We start from the raw sequence: 24,662 nt of genomic DNA on the forward strand, positions 1-24,662 counted from the left end.
TTTTTCACATCATCCCCAGCAAATTCGACTACTGAATTGAAAAAACACTGCGAAATATTAAAATCGATATCTTCCCAAGCCCCACAAACATGACTCCTTCACATTAAGCCATGCTTGATGAATCTACAGTTCTTTTCAGTCGACCGATCCCGAGAAGCTACTGAAAGAGGAATGCTGGAAATCAAATTAATTAATTCATAATACCACGAAAATTAACTTTTCGCTATCTGTTCCACAATCATATTTCTTGCATACGCTTAGTTACATTTTCTACATTCTCTGCTTCTTGCCATGGCTGAAATGAGCACATTCGATAGAATACAAATCTATTTTATCCCCCCCCCCTCAAAAACTAACGACCGTTAAAAGATTGAGTGCAATTCGATCCAAATGAAATCTGTTTAATTAAGTAATATGAATTATTTTTATTTTTAAGATTTTGGCATGTATGATTTTTTTTGGGGTTCCATTCTTCAAGCTTTTGAGTTTGGGTGTGCATTTTTTTTTTTTTTTTTTTTTTTGGCTTTCTTCCGGCATAAAAATAAATAGCAACTAATGACTTTAACTTATAACAATAATTAATGATAAAATATTGAATCCTTGGACCTGAAAACGTGGATCATTACACATCGTTTTCCTTTTGATAGATGGAATCGCGAAAATTTTCAAAAAGTAATTAATCATCTCGCTCTTTATTAATGAACGAAGGTGACCAGAGCACCGAATAATTTTTCTTTCACTTGAATTAACGGTTTGAGCGAAATTTAAAAGTATATATTAATTATGTTGTGCTTGAGTAGACGTGGTTTCAACCTTTTTTTCTTTTTTTTGGACTAATTTTGAATATTACTTGTCTTTTTCCTTCTGTGAACTTTTGATAACTTGGCAACTTTGTGAGTGTTACCTCAAAATTATGAAAAAAAAAAAAAAAAAAGTCTATTTATAAAAGTTACGATAAAGAAAAATCCAATAAATTTGAAAATTCTTTGCTTTCGATTATGATTTGACCAAAGAAGTTAAATTTTGAAATTCTTGAGTCATTTTTGAAATTCTTCAATAAATTTGAATTGGATTTTGATAAATATTTCTGGGACATGTTTCCAGAAATATAAGTTTTGTGGATTTTTAAAATGACTTTTTTTAGTCCTTTGAAATCTTCTTTCAAATTCTACTTTTCTAATATTAAATTTATTCTTGAATCCTTTTTTTTTTAGATCCTGTTTAATCTGCAAGTATTATTTTCTTTAAAAAATTATACTACTATACTGACTGGAACGTGCAATGAATCAAGTATAATTAAATACATGACACGCTACAAAAATTATTTCCGTCCGTTGATATGTAACTTTATTAAAAGCATTTATTCTTGTGTCGTTTTATTAGATACTGTTTTATCTGCAAGTATTCTTTTCTTTAAATAATTAAACTAGATTGACCCAAACATGTAAAAACTCAAGTATGATAAGTAAATACCTGACACGCTACAAAAATTATTTTCGCCCTTTAATATGTAACTTTATTAAAAGCATTTACTTGCATCATTAGCATTTATCTTTCTTTGAAATTTAGTGATCGTAATGCAATAAATTGGAAATAAAATCACTGCGCAGCGTAGTTTCACGATCTGTTATACGTTAGACGACATATGGGCATTTATATTCATATTACATAAAACGGTAAAACTTCAGGATTCAACATCCGAGAATTGCATGCTCCAGATGCAAGTCGACCGAGGAGCAACTGGTGTAAAAGTTTCGGCAGTGAGACTTGAGTTTCAAGCTGAAAATCTGATTTCAATTCAAATGTTCCGTTGTAAGTGTTGATTTGTTTCTTGTTTAATTTGTCGGAAGTCAAATTTCTTTTCATTGTCTAAGTTAATTAAGCTTGAAAACTTTAGGTGCCAATTCAAATGTCGTCCGCGTTATCTGATAAGTGCTCAAAATTATGAGGATCTCCCAAAATTTCCCTTGCATCAAAAAGGGTTATTAATATAACTAAATAAAACCAACACCGAAGACCTGTTATATATGTGATCTTCTGAAAGTTGAATCTGCTTTTATTGTTCAAATGTCACATTGATGTGGCTTAGGTTTTGTACAAACTGACGAGTCATTCTCATTTTCAGAGAATGGGTCGGCAGCAAAATAACCCTCATATGACTTCAGAGTGGAATATGCGTACTATTATTGAATTTATGACATTGTTTTAGTCATAGATTGCTGTGTTTAAGCAGTTTTCTAAAGAATTAAAAAAAAACAAAAAAAAACTCAGATTTAAAAATAAGTAAATAATAATACTTTGATTTTTTTCTTTATGTATATTCATATCGTCTTCCAATTTTTATGTGTCCGTGAAATCAAACATTGTATTTGTTTCTGATTTTCTATCTGAATAATTAATTCTTAAACATATTTCGTGATCGTAGGCAATTATATTTCAGATATTTTCTTGGCAGATTCAGTTTGGCGAAAATATATTTTGTTTCTCATCTTTTTTGGTGATCTCTTTATTACTGCCAATGAAACCAATCACCATTTTCATTTCGATGTGGCAAGGAAATGTTATCTAAATAAATTCTTCAGATTTTCTATCGGAATAATTTCCTTGCAGCCATTATTTCATTATTTATCAAAGATCATTCCACTAATATTTTATTCTTAAATAGAATCCATATTCATAGACATTAGTGTTTCAAAATATTTGTTTAAGAATCTATTTTCCATTCCAGGACAAATAATATTTTGTTTTCATCTTTTATCCGGATCTCTTTGCGAATTCCTCTTTACTTCTGTCTGTCAAACCAAACAGTCTCCTGGTTCTCCCAGATTAATGTCGGAATGCGGATTTAGGAGGGCCAAAACGATCGGACAAACACTGAGACGAAACAAGAGAAAAGGAATTGCGCTCGCCAAGATAAGAAGACAACAAACTACTCGACTAAAATACAGCTTAACGTGTCTTCTCGGGGACTATCCGGTAAATGCACCGAATGGCATGTTACGCAGGCTATAGAATTGGTCCCAAATGACTTTTACTTCTAAAAAAGGAAGTAAATGGATCAAAGTATTTTGACAATTTCAACGTTTTGGGTTGTTCTGAATAAAAAGATTTTTGGCGCATTTTTTTTTCAAGTTCTTTTTCCGGAATCGACATTGTAGAAGTATGAAGAAGAAAGTACGGTTTGTAGAGTAATTTTTTTTATATGTTGTGGTTACCACAAATGATTGTACAAATGAAACTGTTTTAAAGATAGAAAAGGAATGTCTTCCAAAAGAAAAGTAAATGAATCAAACTGTCGTAGCAATTTCAGTGGTTTTTACTTTCCGAATGCTTAGGACAAAGCTCTGTTCAACTCTTTTTTAAAATTCATTAATACTTTAGTTTCATAGTTTCAAAATAGTTTCATTTAATAGAAATTGTCTTGCTTATTTTCGATACGAAGCAGTTTTAAGTTAGTTTATCATATAAATATGGATAAAAAATGTTTAAATATCACATATTAAATTTTTGTTATATTTTATTCATTATATTGGTTCCACGGCATAATGTATGTAAAAAACGCTAACTATATATCTTGAATTCGACAAACTTAGCTTAGAATATTTGCTAATGCGTATGTATGAAATATTTGATTTTTTTAGGATCAAATTGAAAGTGTACAAAGCTCAAACAATAGTTGAGTGCTTGAACTTTATTAACAATTGAGTGCTTGAACTTTATTAACAATTGAGTGCTTGAACTTTATTAACAATTTTCTGTATTGTAATTATCATAAACAGCCTTATAATTTAAAATAATGGTGGACGGAATTTAAAATATGCAATGTAAATAAATCTAATTTTTAAAGCAATTTCAGTTCTTTTTTTTTAACACAATTATTTATCGTTCAAATTCTTTATCTCTTTTGCAGGTTCACCTTAAAGATCGTGTGGTTTATATTTCAAATCATTCTGATGTATGATGCAGCTACACTTAAAAAGAAATTCAAGTAAATAAGTCCTCATCTCTTACATAATTCATTTATTATTTTTTCATCAAAAATGTTTTAACTATGCATTTCTTAATATCCTGAATCTTTTATGAAGTTGAGTATAATATATTTCAATTATGTTTGCAACTCAGTTTTAAGGAATAATTTACTCTTCTTTTACAGAATAATACAGAGAGTTTGTTATGTTTCCTTTGAAACTGATATAGACTCTGAATGAGATATAATAATAGTTTTTAATGGAATAATAGATTTCTTCCAGTAGCAGAAAGCGTTACGCTGTACCAGCTGAATAAAATGTTTAGTAGTTAAAAAAGATATTTATTATTAACTACCGAAAAAGAACTACTTAACATTTTTTTATCTATAAAAATCGCACAAATTTGTGTTTTAACTAATTAAAAATAAAGAAATTTTAATATTTCTGTAGAGGTGATCTCCCAAAACGGACGAAAGCATTTGAAAAGTTAATGCAAAAATAACAAGAGCAAGTAGTTCCCCCCCCTTTTATTATTTTTATTACGAACAGGAAAATAAACTAAGTTTTTCCTATGCTAAAGAAAATAAATAGTTCAAATTTCTATCGAAAACATTCATTTGCAAACAAACTAACATTCACTTGTTTGTCGTTTGTTTGAAGTGGGATTACGAATTTTTTAGCGACGTTGAATGATTCCGCAGACGAAAAGTAAGCTGACAAAAATATTTAAGATTCTACTTAGTGCACTCAAACGCTGTTATCTCCGAAAAGCTACCCTTTTCCTTTCGAGCCCTCTGTTACTTTTTTAAGAGCAGCAAATTGCAAAAGAAATACGTCAGTATTTATTTCCTAATTAATAAAATCTTCAAAATCCCACTTGTATACAAACAATTTGAAAGCTTCGAAACGATTTATCTACCTTTTCAAAACAAATGCCTTTTTTTTTCTTTCAAATCCGGGGGAAAAGGAAAGATTTGATTGAAATCGGAAGAAACTCTCCAACAACAAAGCAATGCAAATAGCACAAAAAAGGGCAGGAAAGCATCAAACCCTGGCAGAACCAAATATTGCAAAGTGAAATGTAAGGCAGTTCTTCTATCAAATAGAGTTGGATCTTAATTTTAACGCCGCCCCCTCAAAAGAGTTAGGAAAGCAAAAAAAAAGATGCAACAAGGGGCAAAGAAAACAAGAAATGAAAGGAAACTGTTCAGGATCAGCATAGAACAAACATTACATTTATCAGAAAAGCACACACACACAAACAGCTAGGACAAAGCGGCCTGAAGACATTTTCCCGAACTCGAAAGTGAGAAAAATTCTTCTTTTTCACCTTCCTGTGTGCTCTCGAGAATTCTTTAGACACCTCCTGCCTTTGCATTGGAAATTCTATCCGTGTCTACTGCGTCTGCTTACCAATTTTAACTGGTCGTAAATGTCGTTTACAAATTATCTTCGCGATTCGGAAGATAAAAAGAGAGAGAGAGAAAGTTTTATGTCAGTGAAATGCATAGCGTCGCAGGTGCAAAACTAAGTCAGTTTTATTAACTGTTTCTACCATTTCTTTCTGTCATTCCTTTAAAAAAAAATATTTTTTCGGTCTGTGGAGATTTGTGCCAGACGATTTAAAAACTGATAACTACCGAAAAAATTACTTTGTATGTGTATAGTTGAAAAAATTTTCGGTCACTGAATATATTTAATCTCAACATTAATTGCCAGAAGATACTTAGTGAATTCTCTCTTCATTATAGTCGAAATTATGTTCTTAATTGGTTTTATTTTCTGCATAAAAATATTTTCAAAAATAATTACGATGATCCCTGCCAGTTCGTTGCTTTTAACGGATTTTAGAAAATAAATAAATGATGAGGAGGAATTTAGAAAATTCTTTTCGTAACGGGATTTTGGAAACAAAATTAGTAATAATTAAATCAATAAAATTTCGTAATTTTTTGCGTATTGCGATTTTAATGGGAAATTTAACTAAAATTTTATGTTCACTATTTTACTCTGCCTTTATTAGCATTTTAAGCATTTAAGCATATTTCCATTACATTTGTTTTGCTTGTTACATTTGTTTGGCTTAACATATTCTACATCAAAGTAAGGAATTTGAAATCTATTATTTTAAACTCCTATTTCTTTACTTTTTGAGCTAACAGGCTGCGGCTTTATCCACAAAATATGGGCAATAAATCATTATGTTAGTTATGATTATTTAAGACTAGTTTAATTATTTTGAAGAAAGAGATGAATCGAATCTACTAAACGGTATCACCAAAGTAATTTACTTTTAATACTTAACATGTCATCATTTGCTCCATTACTATATTTAAATGCCTACAGATAGCAATATGATTTGGATATAAACGAGTATTTTTTTTTTATTTGTTAATCTGAATAAAAGTTTTTAAATTATTTTTTTTTTCTTCAGTATTTCATATTTTTTCCTAACAAGAAATAATTTGGACTCGCAAGGGCTTAAAAGATGGCAAAGATTTATATTATCTTAGTTTCAAAAAAGAATTTTTTTAATACATTGTTAAAATAATCTACGAGTAATTATTATTATTGATTGCTGATCGATATAAATGATACTGTGCTTCAAACTATTTTGTAGAATTTTACTATTAATGTATTTTTATCTTCGATAGTAATTTATCATCAATAGTAATTTAATTTATTATAAAAAAATTTGGCATATTCGAGCAAATATGGCCTAAATAGAAGTCGATTTTTAATATAAAGGAAGAAATCGGCCATGGCCTGGATGTTGAATACTGATAAATTATCTCAAAATGTGTCGTGAAGGTTTAAACTTCCAAGGAAGGATCATTCCTCAAATGCTGTTGCCACTCTGGTGGTAGTAACTTTTAATGTCACTTAAGTTAAGCAATTAGAGGAGAAGGCCACTAAGCGGTGCTTTAAAATGAACTTTCTACTCTCTCGCCTACACTTTTTCAGCCATTTAAGCTCATCTGTGGAGGCAAAGGATGTATAATATTTCTTATTTCATGGTTAATAGAAGACTGTTGTCTCAGGACAGTGGCAGTGAGTATATTATTCTCTGAATTAAATTAGTAGTTAGTCGTTTTATTTTTTTCTGTTTGGCTTTGCATCCGGATTCTGAACAAAATAATTCATTGACATGTTCAAATGTCGTTAGACTACAAAATCCTCTAACACTTTTAATTGGAGTGGGTGGGTCGAATAATAACTTTTTTTTTTATTTCTTTGCAAACAATATATATATATATATATATATATATATATATATATATATATATATATATATATATATATATATATATATATATAAGTACAGAAAAAAGCACCATTGTATTTAGAGAGGGCAAATGCAACTACTATTAAAACACAGATGAATCTAGACAATTAGTAATAAAAATCAAATTAATAGGGTAAAAAAAGGCCGGATTCTTATTTTATTTGGTTTAATTTGATACTTATTTTCCTATTAACTTGGTTATTATTACTAATTCTCTCTCTCTCTCTCTCTCTCTCTCTCTCTCTCTATATATATATATATATATATATATATATATATATATATATATATATATAACATGTGTGTGAATTCAAGAATTATGCATAATTTTTCAATTAATTTAAAGTTGCCATCAAAATATAAGTTTTAATTCGTGACATCCACTAGATGCCATGCATGTAGATGTTGCTTTAGACTTGATTGTTCTCTTTTTACTGTTTTTGAAATTTACTCATCATTGTGGCAAAGTAAGTGTTTGCACTTGATTTATTGAAAAATGATGACGTTTCGATTATATTTTAAAATGATCTAATTAAAATTTTGAAAATCACTCCTTAGTGCGTACCTACAACCTAAAAAGTAATTACATGCCACATTTAATAGTTCTAGGCTCAGCGGGTTACCTTTTAGTGATCTTTGAATGGTTTCCGTGTCTTGCATGTCGCATCATTCAATTTACAGATAATATTAATAATATAAACAGTGTTATTACGAAAATAATTGTAAACGAAATTTTGTATGCTTGTATGTTTAAGGGCATGCTAGTTTGATTGCGTTTATTTTCTCTGTATTCGCCCTCTTATGAAACTGCTGGAATGGAATAAGAAATGTGTATAATAACATTATTTTTATTACTATTTTTTGCGTGTATATATGTCGTAAACCACATGCAAATATTTTTTTTTACATTTTATCTCTATTATATTTTTTTAAAAAAATGTATTCAATGCATTGTATCTCAAGTTTATAATTGCATTGTTTATCTTTCATATTTACAACAAAATTAATGTAGCGCGAATTTTGCTATAAATGTAATGTATCTTATAATCTGTATTGTGATGTAATGTCTATCCATTTTCTATTCGGCAAAATGTTCAGCGGATTCGAATATTAAGTTGGAAAGACTTTTATCACATCAGAATTTTAATCACAGTGATTTTGAGCTGTTTATTTTTCATTCTTTAGAAGAAAAAGAATAATAATTCTTGTTTATGTTTTTATTATGCTTTAATTTAATTTGAGTAGAGATTTCAGTCTCTTATTTAATAATTAATGAACAAGAAGCTACTTATTGTTTCAAAATGACACAATTTTAGAGCAGGTTTATCCTTTAAAGTCGAGATGAAGTTCGTCTTAATTATTTATAATTTGCACCCATTAATTTCATTTGGTTAGTGCGCTCTTTAACACCCATGAATCTTTGTTTCTGACGCATTAAAATTTTTCAAAAAGTTTTGCGCAAAAAAAAAAAAAAAAAAAAAAAATATCGAACAACTAAGATGATAACAGCTCTATAAAAAAAGGTGTAAAAATGCTTCCAAAATGTCATTTTCAGTTATACTTGATTGTTGAGGGGGAAGAACGAAAAGCTTTTAACAGGGTGTATAGCGGGAAAAAGCAAGAGGGGAAGAAAATATAACGAACACCACATCGTCGTATAATCAATTATTCTAGATAGACCTAAAGCAGTGATTTTATTTACCGACCTGCATCGGTTGCTTAATGCTAAAGCTGCGGCACCACCTTTTTGCTTTACGCTGTTTTTTGAAGCACTTTGTTGTCGCTCTGTGTTAGTGATTTTGTTCGTATTTCATGGATTACTTCTTCGCTTGTACGTAAAAAAAAAAAAAGAGTACAAAAAGTTTCTGCAAAAGCTTTTCTTGTCATTTTCTTTCCTCACTTTTTTGAAGGCTGAGGTTTTACTTGGCGATTCTTTTATTTGTTGGCTCACAAAATGAAGCTGTTTATTGATTTATTATTTAATGTATAAGAAAGAGAAATCTGATTTGCTGATAGCTTCTTTTTTTTTTTTTTCATTACAAAAAAGAGCATGGGAAAAAAACCTCGTTTATTTGCCTGGTGAAGAACAAGATAAATGAATTGCTGGAAATTAAATAACTCGTATATTTGCATTTAATCTGCAGATATTGTGTGAATAATGTAAATTTTCTCCGAATGCTTTTTTTTTGTGCGTGTAATCAATTTTATTAAAAGAGTATGCATTTTTTTATTTTTAAGGGATATATTTGTAATTTAGACACATGCTTGTTTCTATGGAAAGAATTCTATTTCAAAGCACTAATTCCCAAGAAGTATATGTAATTTTACTCATTTTAAAATTTATTTACTTGATTTGTTTATAATTTATTTCTCTGTTCTAAAATGCATTATATCAACTATTACTTTCAAAATTATTAAAAGACAATTATGAAGACAGCATTTTGTGTTTTCATTAATGTTCTGTTGTACTCTTTTAAGAGGATTTTTTAAGAAGATAAAGGAGTTTTTAAATACTTTTATTTAACGTCACTTGTTAAAAATTTATAAAGGAATTTAGGCGAGGGAATTGAGTAATCGATTTCACTCCATGATCTATTTTTTTACACTTAATTGAGCTTATGGACTGTTTTAATATTTTCAAAACCTAATTGAAAATGAGTGATGAACTAAATTAAATTATGATTCTAATCTCTACTTAGTTATGCGTGTAAGAAATAATAAATCTTAAGGTTGGAAACAGAAAATAACTGAGGAAAAAAAAAAGTATTCTGCTACTTAGTATGCAGATAAAAGTTCGTTTCGAAAACCTTTTTTAATTAAAATTTCTTTGATTCATAATCTTTATTGCTTTGTCCCTCTCCAATTCAATTTGTTAGCCAACGTTATTCATTTTTTTAAGGTATTTAAGATGAAACTTTACAATTTTTTTATTTCCGCGATTAGTTGTATTTTTCTAAAATAGCAATCTACTGTAATATACTACTACAGTCTTGAATTATGTTGTACTAGTATGTGAATAGCTCCTCGCTTTGTTTCAAAAGATCTGGAACTATTCGCATACGTTTGATTAAAATAGTGTTTAAAGCCCGTCGTTGGAAGTGTCACAATAACACATTGGATACGTATTGAAATGTTTAGAAATAGTTCTCCGCTTTGCTTTGCAAGTATCTGGAACTAGTTCCATGCATTTGATATAAAAATAGCCCATTGTTGGAAGTGACAAATGAACAAATTGTTTGCGGATCACTGAAACTCCTGTTTCAATGTTAAATCCATTCAGTAAGACTCTCGTGTGCTAATAAGAGACACTGATCTCCAAAGTTAAACTTCAAAATCCCTAGATACTATTAAGAATAGCTTTATTTAAACTAGAAGAAAATACGAAAAAATTATATATAAAAAAATACATCGTCAATTAATATTGCTTAATACTGAAACTCAGAAAAATTTAATTTGCAACCTGTCTCAGGACATCGAGGAATCCAAAAAACTTATTTATTCAGAACCAGCTGCATGCTTAAAGGCCTAAGAAGGCACTAAATGGAAAGATTTGCTCTTTCTACTTTTTCCAAAAAAAAAAAAAAAAAAATAATAATAATAATCGCAAAATCCATTCTTTTACTAAATACTAAATACTTTTACTAAATAGAAGAAATTATGAGTCTTCGTGCCATGCCGACTTTTCGAGTGACACTTGTAATCCCTGTTAATCTGGATGGTATATTGCTTTGCTAATTCGACACTTATTGCAAGCCGGTCTTGTTAGTATAAAGAATAGGTTTGGGGACTTTTTGGACAGTTTTTTTTTTTTTTCTTCTTCTTTGTCTTGAGTGTTTGTCTCACGCGATTTTTTTTCTTTGCCGTCACCGTAGGAGATAACTTATGCAATGTAACGGGAATCGTGGGAATGAACAGATGACGGCATTAATCCTGAAAAATGTAATTAGCTTCTTTCTCTTTTTGAGTAATTTGGGGTCACTGCATATAAAGCATTCAGTTATACCGCTTTTGTTCTATCCGTTCTGCTTTCTAATTATGGTCGGTATTATTAAAGTTTGTAATTGTGAGTGTTTTGAAGTAAAAGAGAATCTGGTCTGATGTTGATATGCATCTTCTTTAAACAATAATTCTCTGAACTTTGTTCTTTAGATGGCTTGACTTTTTAAAAATCATTATCCGTAAGATGTGAGTCTTCTTTATGTTACATGAGAGAAGATAAACATTTTGTTATTCCGGTTTTTATGTTCTGATGAGAGAGAGAGAGAGCACTCTATTTGTTAAAAAATCGTAATGATAGTTTTAATTTCATTTAATGACACATTGTTTATTTGGCACATTTTAGAAATTCGTTACTTTTGATATATATATAGGATCATCACAAAATCCGAATCTAAAAAAGAATTATCATAAGAAAACTATCATAATTTGGCATATTATTTGCTTCAATGGATTATGAAGAACCTTTGTGAAATTTTTAATAAAACACGTTAGTAAATTTCGATGTGAATGACCTTGTTAGCTCAAAGAATATTAAGGGGGGTTGCCGTCACGTGTTGCCCTCCATTTCGGTTATCTTACTAGACACAACATGTAATTCTGACTTCGAATGTATCAATGTCACCAACTGGCATTGAAACACTTTGTCCTTTATGCATCCTTAAAATTGATATAGCACAGTAATGACCGATGTGAATTCATGGAATCACATCGGTCATTACTGTGATTAATCGGATTACAGCTGAATTAAAAGAACAATTTAGACTTTTTCCTTCATTATTCCATTTATTGTAAATTTACTATTTCTGCAGTTAATGTAAAATTACTATTTCGGTTTTAGTTGCGTTATGTATCGGACTAACAGGAATTTAAGAACACGATTATTCAATTCTTATCAGGTAAGACTTATTGAGCATCTTGTGTCTTATCTTTGTTTTGAAAAAGGTGAATTTCTTTCTTGATGATACGAGCATTAAGCATGATAAGAATGGTTTCCTGTTTTTAATGCATTAATGCAATCTATGCATTGCACTTGTATTTAGATAAAAACAAATCAAGATTTATTCATAATATTAAAGTCATACAATATTTGTGATATCTAGATATATTAAAAAATACCAGCAGGAAATATAACTTTACCAATTCATTAAGTAGAGAGAATTTGTGATTGACTGCAATTGTAACTTCCGAAGATATAAAAATAATTGACTTTGTGTACTTTGGGTAAATATAGATATTTTTTTATTTGCAAGAACCAGTCCTATTTAATTAATTAGGATGATGAGAAGTTGCAATAGTATATTTAAATTTTGCCTTTTGAAATGCTGAATGTTCATGTGGAAAGTCTTTTAAAAGAATGCATCTACCAGTTTAAAAGAGGAATATAAGTGCCAAATTTAAAGATGCCTTTTAAATGAATGCCGTTTAATAAACAGCATCGAACTGCATAGTCCTATTGAAGAGGCGAATGAAATAAAGAGAGTAAGAGAAAGAAATGAGATCAAAGGGATATTTTTCTGATTGAACCGTGTTGGGCGAAACTGAATAGATTGAAGTTTTCCTAACAGCCCTCATAAATTGTGCAATATTATATGATATTAAACAATATTCTCAGTATTGTAGAATATTAAACAATATTCTCAATATTGTAGAACATTGAATAAGATACAATATATAAGATGTAATATTGTGCGGCAGACTCTGTTACCTGATTTAAAATCTCATATTTAATTTCTTCTACTAAATTTATCGTTAAGCATAAATCTTGTTAGATGGCAATTTTGAGACAGTTTTGTTTGCGAGTCATTTTGATCCAGCAGAAACTCACAATAAATCATACAAAAAAACACAGAACTGGACCAATAAAATATAAAATACTGTTCCTATTTCCAGGTACATTTCTAAGCTTTTTTTTTCTTTCGACTTTGCGAATTCCTTCCATACTAAACGTAGCGAATCCAAACGGCAGCTCAAGGAACTGAATTCGAAGGCAGCAAGTCGTAAAACGTTGGTGATTTGAACTCCGCAAATCTTCCAAGAAGTTCTGCCGCAAAATTCATCCCCGTCTTCTTGTCAGCGACAGAAACCAGAAGAAAGGTAGAAGAAAAGAGATAAAAAGAAAGAAGAAGGAATAAACGGTCCAATGGCACTCCATAACTCAAGTCGGAGACTTCTTTCTCCGACTGTGACTGTACGATACGGTTTGTTGTTGCTGTAACTGTTCTGTAGCATTTTGTCCCACGCAATGTTTAATGTGTATATGGATGTGTGTGTGTGTGCTATTCGGATTTTATTTGTGTGTATATTTTCCGACGAGAAGAAATTTGTGCACTTCTTCTTTCGGTTGGTCCCATAGGAATAAAGTGGCAGAGTAAATATTGTGTCAACTGCTGTAGATGTTACTTGCATTACTGTTTTGTATCTCCGCGGAATTCATTATGAGATTACATTGCAAGATTATTCAACTACGCCGCTAGACTTCAGGTATCCTGTTTTCTTCTTTCTGTTTATTGATTCTTTCTTTGCTTTTCAGTGAGAAGTTGTTTTTCAGGTCTTTTTAATACGTCTGGGCTTTGAAATAAAGATGGAACTTCAAAGTGTAGCATTTGACAGTAATAATAAAAATAAAAAAATAAAAATCTAAAAGACATATTTATATTCATAGTTTTATGCAATTTTTAAAACTAACACGATATATCTTAGGTAAATTTCATGTAACTGCTTTTAAATTTAAAATTTTTTTTTTAAATAATGTATATTATTCCAGGTATTATTAGATTTTAATATAGTATGCATTTTTTTACCTTATTATAGAAAATAAGATAATTACCTTGAAAATCTCCTATATATTTGTTGTTAAAATGACGAGCAATTGAAAATAAATTCACTTCGAGTTCAAACATTAATCTTAATCAGATAAAGTTAACTAAAATTGATTAATGCTACGTTTTAATAAAATAAAAGCTAAAAGTGTTTAGGGCTGTGTCTTAATAAAATAAAGTTAACTAAAAGTGATTAATACCACGTTTTAATAAAATAATATGAACCAAAAGTAATTAGTGCTGCGTCTTAATAAGATAAAGTTAATTAAAAGTGATTAATGTTCCATTTAACGCTGCATATTCCTTATCATTTGTACATCTTACAGATGGACATGATAAAAATTATCTGCGTTTCTAATTTTTGCTAATATTTATTAGTCCTTTTTTAATTTAATTTCTCGATTACGTCAAAATATCGTTTGTAATCAGAGATTTTTGCGGAGAATTTACTTATTTCCATTCTTTTTTTAAGATATTGGATGACTGGATCTTCTTTTGATCACTCAAGAGTTTATTTAAGTTCGTTTACAGTATTCGCAATAAATCAATCCATCATATAAATGGGCAGGGAAATTTAAAATATATCTATCTATATAATGGGCAATAAGAAAAATTGATTCCATGGAGAATTGAAATCTTGGTGCAATATACTTATTGGTGTGCACGGAAAAAAAAATCTACTGTACACCATATTAATTAGAAATATATAACTTTAATTGAAATTTCATTTGAGCACTTTTAAAATTTCCGACAAAAGGTGAATAAGATAAACCATTTATCTAGAATAAACTTTAAAAATTTCACCATTTGATGTCAGTGCAAGCCACCCATCTTTATCGAGCTTTTTTGGGTAACACTCCTTCCTCCTCTGTTAGATAAGGAGTCCGGATTCGCCGAGGAGGGGATTTTGCGATTCTGGTCCCTGCCTAAATGCTTTTCTTGGACTCTTTCGGACAAAACCTGGATTCTTGCGTCTCTTATCTTCGAGAGAAACCTATTTGACGGGATTACTTATCTCTGCGTCTTATCTGGATCTCTAATAGTCACGAAATCGAAGTGCCGCCGAGGGGATTTGCCTTCAAGCGCCAGTTTAACGGATATTTTGCCGGTGGAATTCTCAATTTTATCTTACTTAGGCCGGGGTGGAGCTCGTAGGTGTAGTCATTTCAGCGTCACGGAATAGGAACTATTCCTGTCTCTCCTCCCAAGTCCTTTCATTAAATTTTTCTTGTTAAAGAGTATTCTTTTCCTCCGTTTTGTTTTCTTAGGTATCTACAACGAAATATTTGTGTGCTTAGTATGGAATTTATATCCGTTTAGTTATAAGTCCCATAAAAATTTAATGCTGAAAAGGAAATGGACCTTTGTTCAACAATTCAGTGTGGCTATGAAAAAATAGAGTTAACTTGAAAATGTCCATTTATCAGACAGGGGAAAAAAAAAAAAAAGATAGGAATTTCTTTTTTTTTTTTTTTTATTGTAAAACCAGAGACAAAACTTTAGTTATTTTTCTATTTCGCGAAAAAGTTTTTTTTAAAGGAGGTGTATATTAATTCAATTTTATTTGATACAAATATTACTGCTTGACTTCAGTATTTACCATTTTGAGTGCTAGCAACTATAGGAGAAAACAAATATAATTCATGATAGAGGGAAGGTTATGAATTGTATTTGCAAACTATGTTTTGAACCAGCGTTATAATTTAAAACTAGATTATTGGAAATTGGCCTGCTGCTATTGGTTTTCTTCTTTCAAAAAAAAAAAAAAAGTCAGACATGCACGTTTGTTACCCTTGGGCAAAGTATCGCACCATATATATATATATACGAGTTATACTAGATTTTTATTTCGGTATATACTTATTTTTGCTTCCAGAATCCTTTCGTGTATCACTTTTAGTTGATTTTACATTGCAGAGGGGTGAAGTGTAATAAGAAAAACTCTTTTTCCAGTTTGATAGGTGCATGTCCCATTGAACAATTTTTTTTCATAAGTTGGATTTCATTTTCCCGAATGGAACGCGTTATCATGTTTTACATTGATGCTATGTAAAAAATTGTTTCATGAACACTTCACATTATGATTAAGATACAGACTATCTGAAAAATTTAACATACGAAAAGGATTATGCTTGCTAAGCGAAATCACATTGTTTTTTGCTGTTGTTGTTGTTGTTTTTACAAATATAATGAAATAGAATAAACGGAAATGCTTAAAATGTATTCCGGTTTGTATTACCCTTTTCCTCAAAAAAAGAAAAAGAAAAAAGAAGATAATCTTTTAAAGAAATACTGAAAACAAATAATCGTCATAAGAACAGTATTGAAAAGAGATTTAAATATAGGGGAGGAGGATACTTGGTCAAATAATAAGTTGACTTTTGTTGATTCCGGCTTGTGGAATCAACAAACAACAATCCGACTTGTGAATTCAACAATTTTTTCATTTTCTTAAACTAACCAACATGACAAGTTGGGTGGGATCTTTTAATATTTTTTTTTAATGCAATGCGGATTAAATGCTAAACGTAAATTCAGCAATGATAGAAAAATAAATTTTCAAATAAATACATAATAAAAATATTGCTTCTATAAGAATGCATTGGTATTTTAAAAGATTATTGTTCATTTTTTGGTACCATAATCTCTTTAAAATACTTTAAAAAAAAAAACTGCTTTGTTTCATATTCGATATTTTTTTCCTTGGCATTTTCCTTATCTTAGTTTTTTAATTAAAACAATTTATTATAAATAATGCCTTTTTTTTATTTTATTAATGTTATGTTTAGCTGAAGTTAATGTTTTGATATCGCATTTTTTTTCTTTAAATTCAAAAGCTACTTTTCATATAAACTACATACTTTTGCCCTATATAATTGATCAGATAATACATAAAACAGCTTATAATCGTGGCTTTTTATTTTTAATTTTTTTTCAGCTTCCATATTATATCATATCATTCCATTCCTTATATCATATGGGAGGAAAACTGGAATATTTCTGATAAAAAAAATATCAGGATAAAGGATGAAATATTATAAAGATGTCTGTATTTCCATATATTAGGAATTTTAACAGCAATCTAATTCTTTACAAAATTCTCTACTCATTTTTAACTTTTTGATCTTTTGTTTAGTAAAACGATTTTTAAAAAAATGAAGATATCCTTATATCACATTGCTCTTTGAAATGGCAGATTTAATTAACCGGCAATATCCCGAAAAGCCATCTTCCTTTCCCTCAACTTTTTTTTTTCTGTCTAACTTTAAAAGCAGAATGTTTGATTCAATGAAAATAATAATAATAAGGGAAAAAAAAAAAAGATACCTCATATGTTTCGCGTCTTTTTTTTTCGGAGAATTCATATACACATACACATACAAATCCCTTTGTGTAAAGCCTGCCTGAACCTTTTGAGGTTTTTAAAAAGAAAAAAGAAAACAACGAAAAAAAGTTAACAAGGTCTACTTTCTTCATTAGCATCAAAATGGTAAGAAAAGAATAACCAAAAAGAGGTTTTTATTTCAACATTTAAACATTTTCTGATTTTTTTTTCTCTCTCTCTCTCGTGGTCTGTTTATTTTATTTTATTTTTTTCTTCTCTTCGTCTGTCCTGATGGTTAATTAGTCTTTCCTAATCGTATCGGTTAAGACAGGTTCTTACTTTTTTTTGTCACATTTTTTTCCCCTCTCTTTTTCATATTTTTTACTCAGTTTATTTAGTTAATGGTTTTATTGATTAGTCGAAAACTGTTGCCCTCCATAACGTTCCTAATGTTTGAACTGGTAATGGTATGGAAACGTGGCCATCTGCTTTTCGAAACGGAGCACCCTTAACAAATGACTGAAAGAAGAATACGAAAGAAAAAGAAATTAACTGGATGATAACCATAATAATTCAATAATCATTATATATTTCGGTGCTTTTCAAATAAGTGTGCTAAAATATGAATTTCTGCGTTGCTTGAATAAATGCAGAGTTTTTCTATATAGATAGGCATTAAAATAACTGGTTTCAGGAGGATTTTTAAAAAAGTATATTGCATTAATACTCTGTTGAAATTTGCTTTCGTGCTTATTATTTACTGCAAATACAACTAAAATCTGCTTTTGTTTATTTTATAAATGTTAAAGGAAACGTAATTTGCCATTTATTTTTATCATTAACGTTTTATTTCGAATTTTTAAGCGAAAGGGTTCAGTTTAGTTGTATTAACGTCCCGTTTAAAAGTAACACTGCGGTTACTTTGGGAACTCGTCATTTTGAGTTTTGTCTGATGACGAGGTCGAAGTCTGGGCTGGTATCCTCCTCGCCAAGCTTCCGCATCACACCGGCGTGAAGACGTTTGGCCCCGACGGATTTAACGTATACCGGAACCGCTTACACTGCAGTTCGTCGATGGAATCGGGCCTCGAGCTTGAACCCTTGGGTTCCGAAGTCAAGACCTTATCACTAGGCCACCGCGGCCCGATTCCATCAGAAGAATTAATAGACAGAAAAATTAATATGTTATCTACTTTGATTATTTTTGATGCTATGTTAAATATAACTGTAAATGTAAGAAATAAATTAGATAACATTTCCCTGGGATACCGTTAAATAATTTGCATTAATTTGCCTGGTTCCTTAAATATATGATTATTTACATTTGGGGTCTTCCTGATGTAGATTCTTAGAGGGCTTTTTTCTTTCAATCTTCTTCATGTTTGAAAATAACAGTGGGAGTCTTTGTAAAAAGTTTAATAGAAATTTGCTAAAAACTTATTTGAATGCTGATTCGATTTGGTTAACATTTCTGAATATTTAATTACAATTTCCTAATTTTATGATCATGGTTCTCTTTTTTTGCGATGGAAATGGAATCATTTAATTTTGATTTTCGCATGGAACTGATTGAAAAGGGAAATTATATATTTCTAATTGCTACTTTTGTTTATTTCGCTTGTTCCAAATGCAAGTAGCGGATGTATTCTTCTAGAACACATAAATAAAAATCAATAATACGCCATTATGAAATATTTTCCAACTTAAAATCAATTATTGATAAAAAAAAATCAAGCATGTCTGATTGTAACTAGTTTCGATATGGCGAGCTATGTATTTACTAATTTTACGCGTAATTTGTGCCAAGATCGCAATTAAGATTTTATTTATTCTTAATTAATAGCATGATTGGAATTGTTATTTCACAAGGATAATATGTATTGTATGACATTAAACTTTTTTTTCGTTTTGTCAAAGATATATCAATGTCTACATTTTAATTAAAAACTGAAAAAAAAAATGTATTTTTTTAAAGAGCTTATTCACATGATTTCAGTCACATGAAATGTCTGCAAACTGATTTCTTTCTAGAAATGAAACTTTTTCGGGGACAGTGGTCACTGACTTGTGGTCATTAAAAAAACGCCAAGAACGGTTTATGCATATATATAATTTTATAACTCAATAACAAATATTAAAAAGAAATATCTGATAAAAAAAATCTTATTTTGAATGAATTTTTAGCATTAGTTTTTTCTTGTTAAAAAATTATATCATTAAAATAATGTTCTGTATCACTGTTGGCTTTGAACAGAAGGTTTGAGACTTTAATTTTAGATTGAAAACTTCTTGTATTATCTCAGCATATCTACTAAGTTTATTTAAATAAAATTTTGAAGTTTTCGTAGCTAGATAGTTAACTAATTGCTGTGAGACATTCTTTCCTCGATTTCTTTTCAACAGAATTACGGTGAGGATTTATTGATAAAATAAAGTGACAATTGTAGTTCAGATGAAAATAATTAACGAATTACAGTAAATGAAAAAAAAAAAGGAAACATCCATGCGCGAAGTATAAAATGCTTATTTAAAAGTGTCGTCTACGGCAAAAAAGATACTAATTATGAGTTCTCCAAAGTATTTGCATCTATCTCCATTTCCAATATCGCTTTCAAAAGTATTTTCGAATTTCTCAACTAGACACTAACTCCTTTTACCCACGAAATAGTGCTGCCACTTTCAAACGTGGCTCCAATTTCTTCCCAAGTAATCTCCCAACTTTTATCTCTCTTCCTAATTTCCCGAAATGGAAATCCTTTTGTCTCACGTATGCATTATTAACCATCTTCAATATGAGTCTTAATTACCAAGTCAAGAAAGTTGGGAGCATCTTAAGAATTTCCTGAGGAGAGAGAATTCCCAGAACATTTTGGGCAAATTACATTCCATGCGGCTTATTGCTTCCGGTTGTGCAGTATAGTAATTATAATTCCTTCACATTTTAGAAACGATGGCGTTCTACTAAGAAAGATGGTCTTCGGTATTCCTTTTCTCAAACTTTATAACCCATAACCTATTAAAACACTGGCGAATCGCTAATGACGATGTCAGAGTTCAAGGTCATTCAGCCGATATCCCCTTCAGCTGTTTTGGTACTTCTCGATGCTAAGATCCCAAGGTCTTCCCAAGCACGTTGCAGGTTGGACAGAATTAATCACTTTGTTAAGAAATCTCGCTGGAATGATCCATTACAAATAGGCCGTGCCTACATTTATTGAGTATCTTTTCTGGGTGCAGCTCGGTGTACTTGTTGGCGGCTTTGTAGTCTTAATAAAATTGAGGTGGCGGCAAAATATAAACAATGCGTGTCAGTCACTCTATCAAGATTTTTTGCTCCGAAAACATGTGCTGACTGAAATTGGTTCTACAGAGTCTTATTTAATGCGCTTTCTTTACTGTGAGACCATTTCGACTACCTCTTTGGAAATAATGGGATAGACTCCTTAATATCTGAAAAGTAAGTTAATGATTTTTACCTTGCATGTATATTTCTAAGGGGGGATGATGATGTTTTTAATATCATCAATATTGAATGGTGTTTATTAATATTTGTTAAAATTTCCTTCACTGTTTATAGCAGACATGGTTAAAATTTTTCTTGCTATATGTGAAATAAGTCTAATTAGTAAATAAATGTTTGCTGCTAAAAGGCTTGAAAAGAAGAACATGAATTTCAATTTTCATTTCATCTAATATAAGTCGAAAATGAAAACTATTCTGCGTCATTTAAGAATTTGTGAAATTTTTTTATAACTTGTGACGAGAACTAGCTTTATTCCCTTTCTGATTCTGGATAGGATGCATTTATTTCTTAAATAATCGTTTATTTACTCGCAAATTCTTCTTTTATGTGTTTTAGTTTAAAGAAAACAATTTTAAGTGGTTATAGTATTTCGTATCTTTAATTAAGCTTTATTTAATAAAATAAAGAACTATTTTTAGACAAATAGACATGTAGAAATCTCAGAAAATTAAGATTTCTACATCTAGAAATGTGATTACAAATATTTTTTGTCTCTGAGGTGACTACGCATCGTCACATGACATTAGGATATTAAACATTCAAATTTCTTAAACAATCTATTTGAAGTCTCATGATGTCATTCCAATAATGTGTCAAAATCATTTTACTTCTTGACTTTTGGTGGATATTGAGCATGTAATTAATAGAATATTTCTCCCTTAGTGCTGAACAATGGGGAGGGAGGGGATATGCACAATATTAGATGAAATAATGAAAATGATCTCAATTTATTTGCGAGAAGGATCTTGCCAAATGATCTCTTATTTGGAAATACCGCACAAAATATTTTTAATTTAAAAATATTCAGGGAAAAAATTGGTCAATTATTTGTTCGATATCATTAAAAAAAAAAAAAAAAAACTAATTCCCAAAATGTTGTAAAAGTCAGCTTTGCGCAATAATATTTTCGAGAGTTTCTCGAAAAAATATTAAAATCTCACAAATTTTTTAATTAATTAAAATTTAAAAAGATAACTCCTAGGTGTATATTTTTACCCTCCAAAGTATATCTGTATCAAATAGGGTCTAAATCAAACACTTTATTCTGCAAAATCATCAAAATAAAACTTCATTATTATTAGCTGTAGTTGAGATTCATATGTAATATGAAGAGAGAGACTGTATACATTGAAAAAAATAAATAAATAAAAGTAAGACCGTAAAATATTGAAAAAATATCGTTATCGTCCTTCATTTTTTAATTCAAATAAGAAACTCTGTAGCATTGACGAGTATTAATATCTCGTTAATTCTTCAAAAATTATAGATTGTCCCAATTATGCTTAAAATATTTTAGGAAGAATATAAGAAGCTAATATTTCCTCCTTAGATATTAATAATTTCTAAGCAATTGATGCAAAATTTAGTTGGACAGTTCGAATTGCAGCTTAAATATAAATCGCAATCTCCATCAAAAGTTAAAAGCAACAATTTTTGAATCAATTTTTAAGTTTTAAAAAAGTTTTAAGTATCAGTAAAGTGAAATAAATCTTTTTTAAATAATTTTTTTCTGATATTTTAGCTATTTTAATTTTTATTTTCTAAATACGTTTTGCGTATTGCCATGTTGTTTGCTGATGCAAAAGAAATAGTTTTTAAATAAGAAAAGAAAAAAAATATTCATTAAGTAGTATGATATTTCTTATTTTTTTAAGTATTCACAAGAAAGATATGGAGAAAATCGATAGTTAGGGTAGTAATATAATGTTTTAGATTTCTTTTGTGTCAAAAAAAAAAAGTTTTTACAGTTTTTTATTTATGCAGAACTATAACTAATTTTGTTCCTTTGTTTGAGGTAATATTTAATTTTTTATTAAATACTCATTTATAAATAAATGCAGGAGAAGTATAAAAATATTATATGACAATCCATACTTCCATGTTTTTTATTTGCTTTAAATATTTCAAATACATTATAACGATGTAATCTGAACCATTTTTTCCTGTAGCAGTGTTATTATGTGTCCAAAATTCATCAGTAATTTACCCTATATAAACTACTAATTTCAGCGTCTAGAGTTCGTTCAGGCGTGACTTTGAGATGAAATTTCAGCCGTTGTCTGGACTGAAAAAAAAAAAGGAAATAATGTTTTACGTATACCTAAATAGAATAATGAAACCGCTCTGATAGTAATGACCGCAAAGTGACCGCCAACTTGCAAGGGAAGAAAACAGATTCTTTTTTTCTTCCGAATTTCGGGATGCATTTCACGGTGTTTGAAGTTTTTTTACCGTTGATTTTAATGCAAAACCTTTCCTTTTTTTTTAATGTTACATTCCAGGAGAGATTAAGCAGTCATTGATATAAAGCTGCATACAGTATTAGAGTTTCTTCGAATCTGATGATGAATGCAAGCAATGAAATTGATTCATTGCTTTTATCATTTTTTATGAAGTCCTTAAAAACGATATTAAGTACGGTGTTAGTTGAAATAGTTATTTAATATAGTAGTTCACTCATAAATTCTGCAAGGTTAAAAAAAAGCACAAAATTAAGGTACAGTTCGAGTAATTTAAAATAAGACTTAATTAATAGCATTCTATTGATTGTACCACGTGTATGAGAAGAAAAACATTTAGGAAAATAATGAAGTATTTTCTTTTTCTTTTTTCACCTTCCTGTCTTACTCACTATTTATTATTATTTTTTTAATGCATTCTGCTTGTTGAAATGAAAAATTCTAGGTCCATTCAGAAAGGAATGATTGTTATTTTTTTCTTACTTTTTTTACTTTGACATAAACCTTAGGCTGAAAGCGCAGCTGGACATAAATTCAGTTTACTCCTTTATTTTATATTTAAAATAGCGCGAGTTTTTATTGACATTTGAAATTTTAATCACGAATAGTGGAATAATGTTATGTCTGTTGAGCAGAAATTTTTAAACAACGATAGCTCGTAATTATAAAATTGTATTAATTTTATTTATCTAATCTCGCCGATCAGGAATTTTTCGTGTTTCAATTATATTTATTCACAAAAATACTCTTGAAATACAAACATAACTGTTACAGATGCAGTATATGCAGTAAATACACGTCATGAATTTACTGAGACAGGAGGCGAAAAAACGAATTAGTATTTACAGTTGAAAGAAAAAAAAATGATTTTTTTTTCTCAGGAGGTAACTGTGATAAATATATTTACCGATGCAGTTGTTTAATGTTTAATTTAACTCTTCTGTTTCATAGCAAATTGGAAATCAAAACAAAGTGCTCTGGTGCAACTTTTGAATTTCAATTTGTCTATCCTAATATATTTTATAATAGAATAAAAGCATTTTTTGTTTTGTTTTTTGATTTGAAACCCAAATTCTAATTATAATGTCTAGAAACTGTTACTCTTAGATTGCCTATTTACATTTATTAAATTAAGTTTGGGAAAGTAGAAACGCTAACGTTTCGCCAAGAACGAATGTTATTGTGTACAAGAGAAACTGAAAACATCAATTGTTATATACAACGTGGTCCTTTTTCTTTATTCGAAACAGGTTTTTCTGAAACAAGCATTCTTCATTTGTTTGCGTGGTGTACAATCCATTATTAATAAGCTGAATTAATTTTTCTCTGCTCCCATGCTCTACTTTTTCACCTCTTGTTGTTCATTACTTAATTAATTTCTTTGCTTCTATTTTAAAAATAAACACTAATACGCTTAGAAGTTTGTAGGTGTTTTTCTTTTAACTGTACCTAGTCTCCAACTTTCCGAACCATCGAACTGATTTATACTCTTTAAGTGCAAC

The 24,662-nt window shown here is 29.6% G+C and overlaps 1 protein-coding gene across 4 annotated transcripts in view; it reads left to right on the forward strand.

The window, feature by feature from the left end:
• Window positions 1-24,662, forward strand: part of LOC129987846 (toll-like receptor Tollo) — a 307,447-nt gene that overhangs the window by 51,168 nt on the left and 231,617 nt on the right. For 2 of the 4 annotated variants that reach the window (XR_008785606.1, XM_056095959.1), the window contains exon 2: window positions 3,911-3,988. The exons of 1 other annotated variant lie outside the window; for it this stretch is intronic. The gene's annotated coding sequence lies outside the window, so the exon portion shown is untranslated. Of the gene's footprint in view, window positions 1-3,910; window positions 3,989-20,813; window positions 20,855-24,662 lie in introns of those variants that run through there. One more of the 4 variants, XR_008785617.1, reaches the window with a different exon arrangement.

Source organism: Argiope bruennichi, chromosome 1 (genome assembly GCF_947563725.1).
Source record: "Argiope bruennichi chromosome 1, qqArgBrue1.1, whole genome shotgun sequence".
Taxonomy (NCBI): domain Eukaryota; kingdom Metazoa; phylum Arthropoda; class Arachnida; order Araneae; family Araneidae; genus Argiope; species Argiope bruennichi.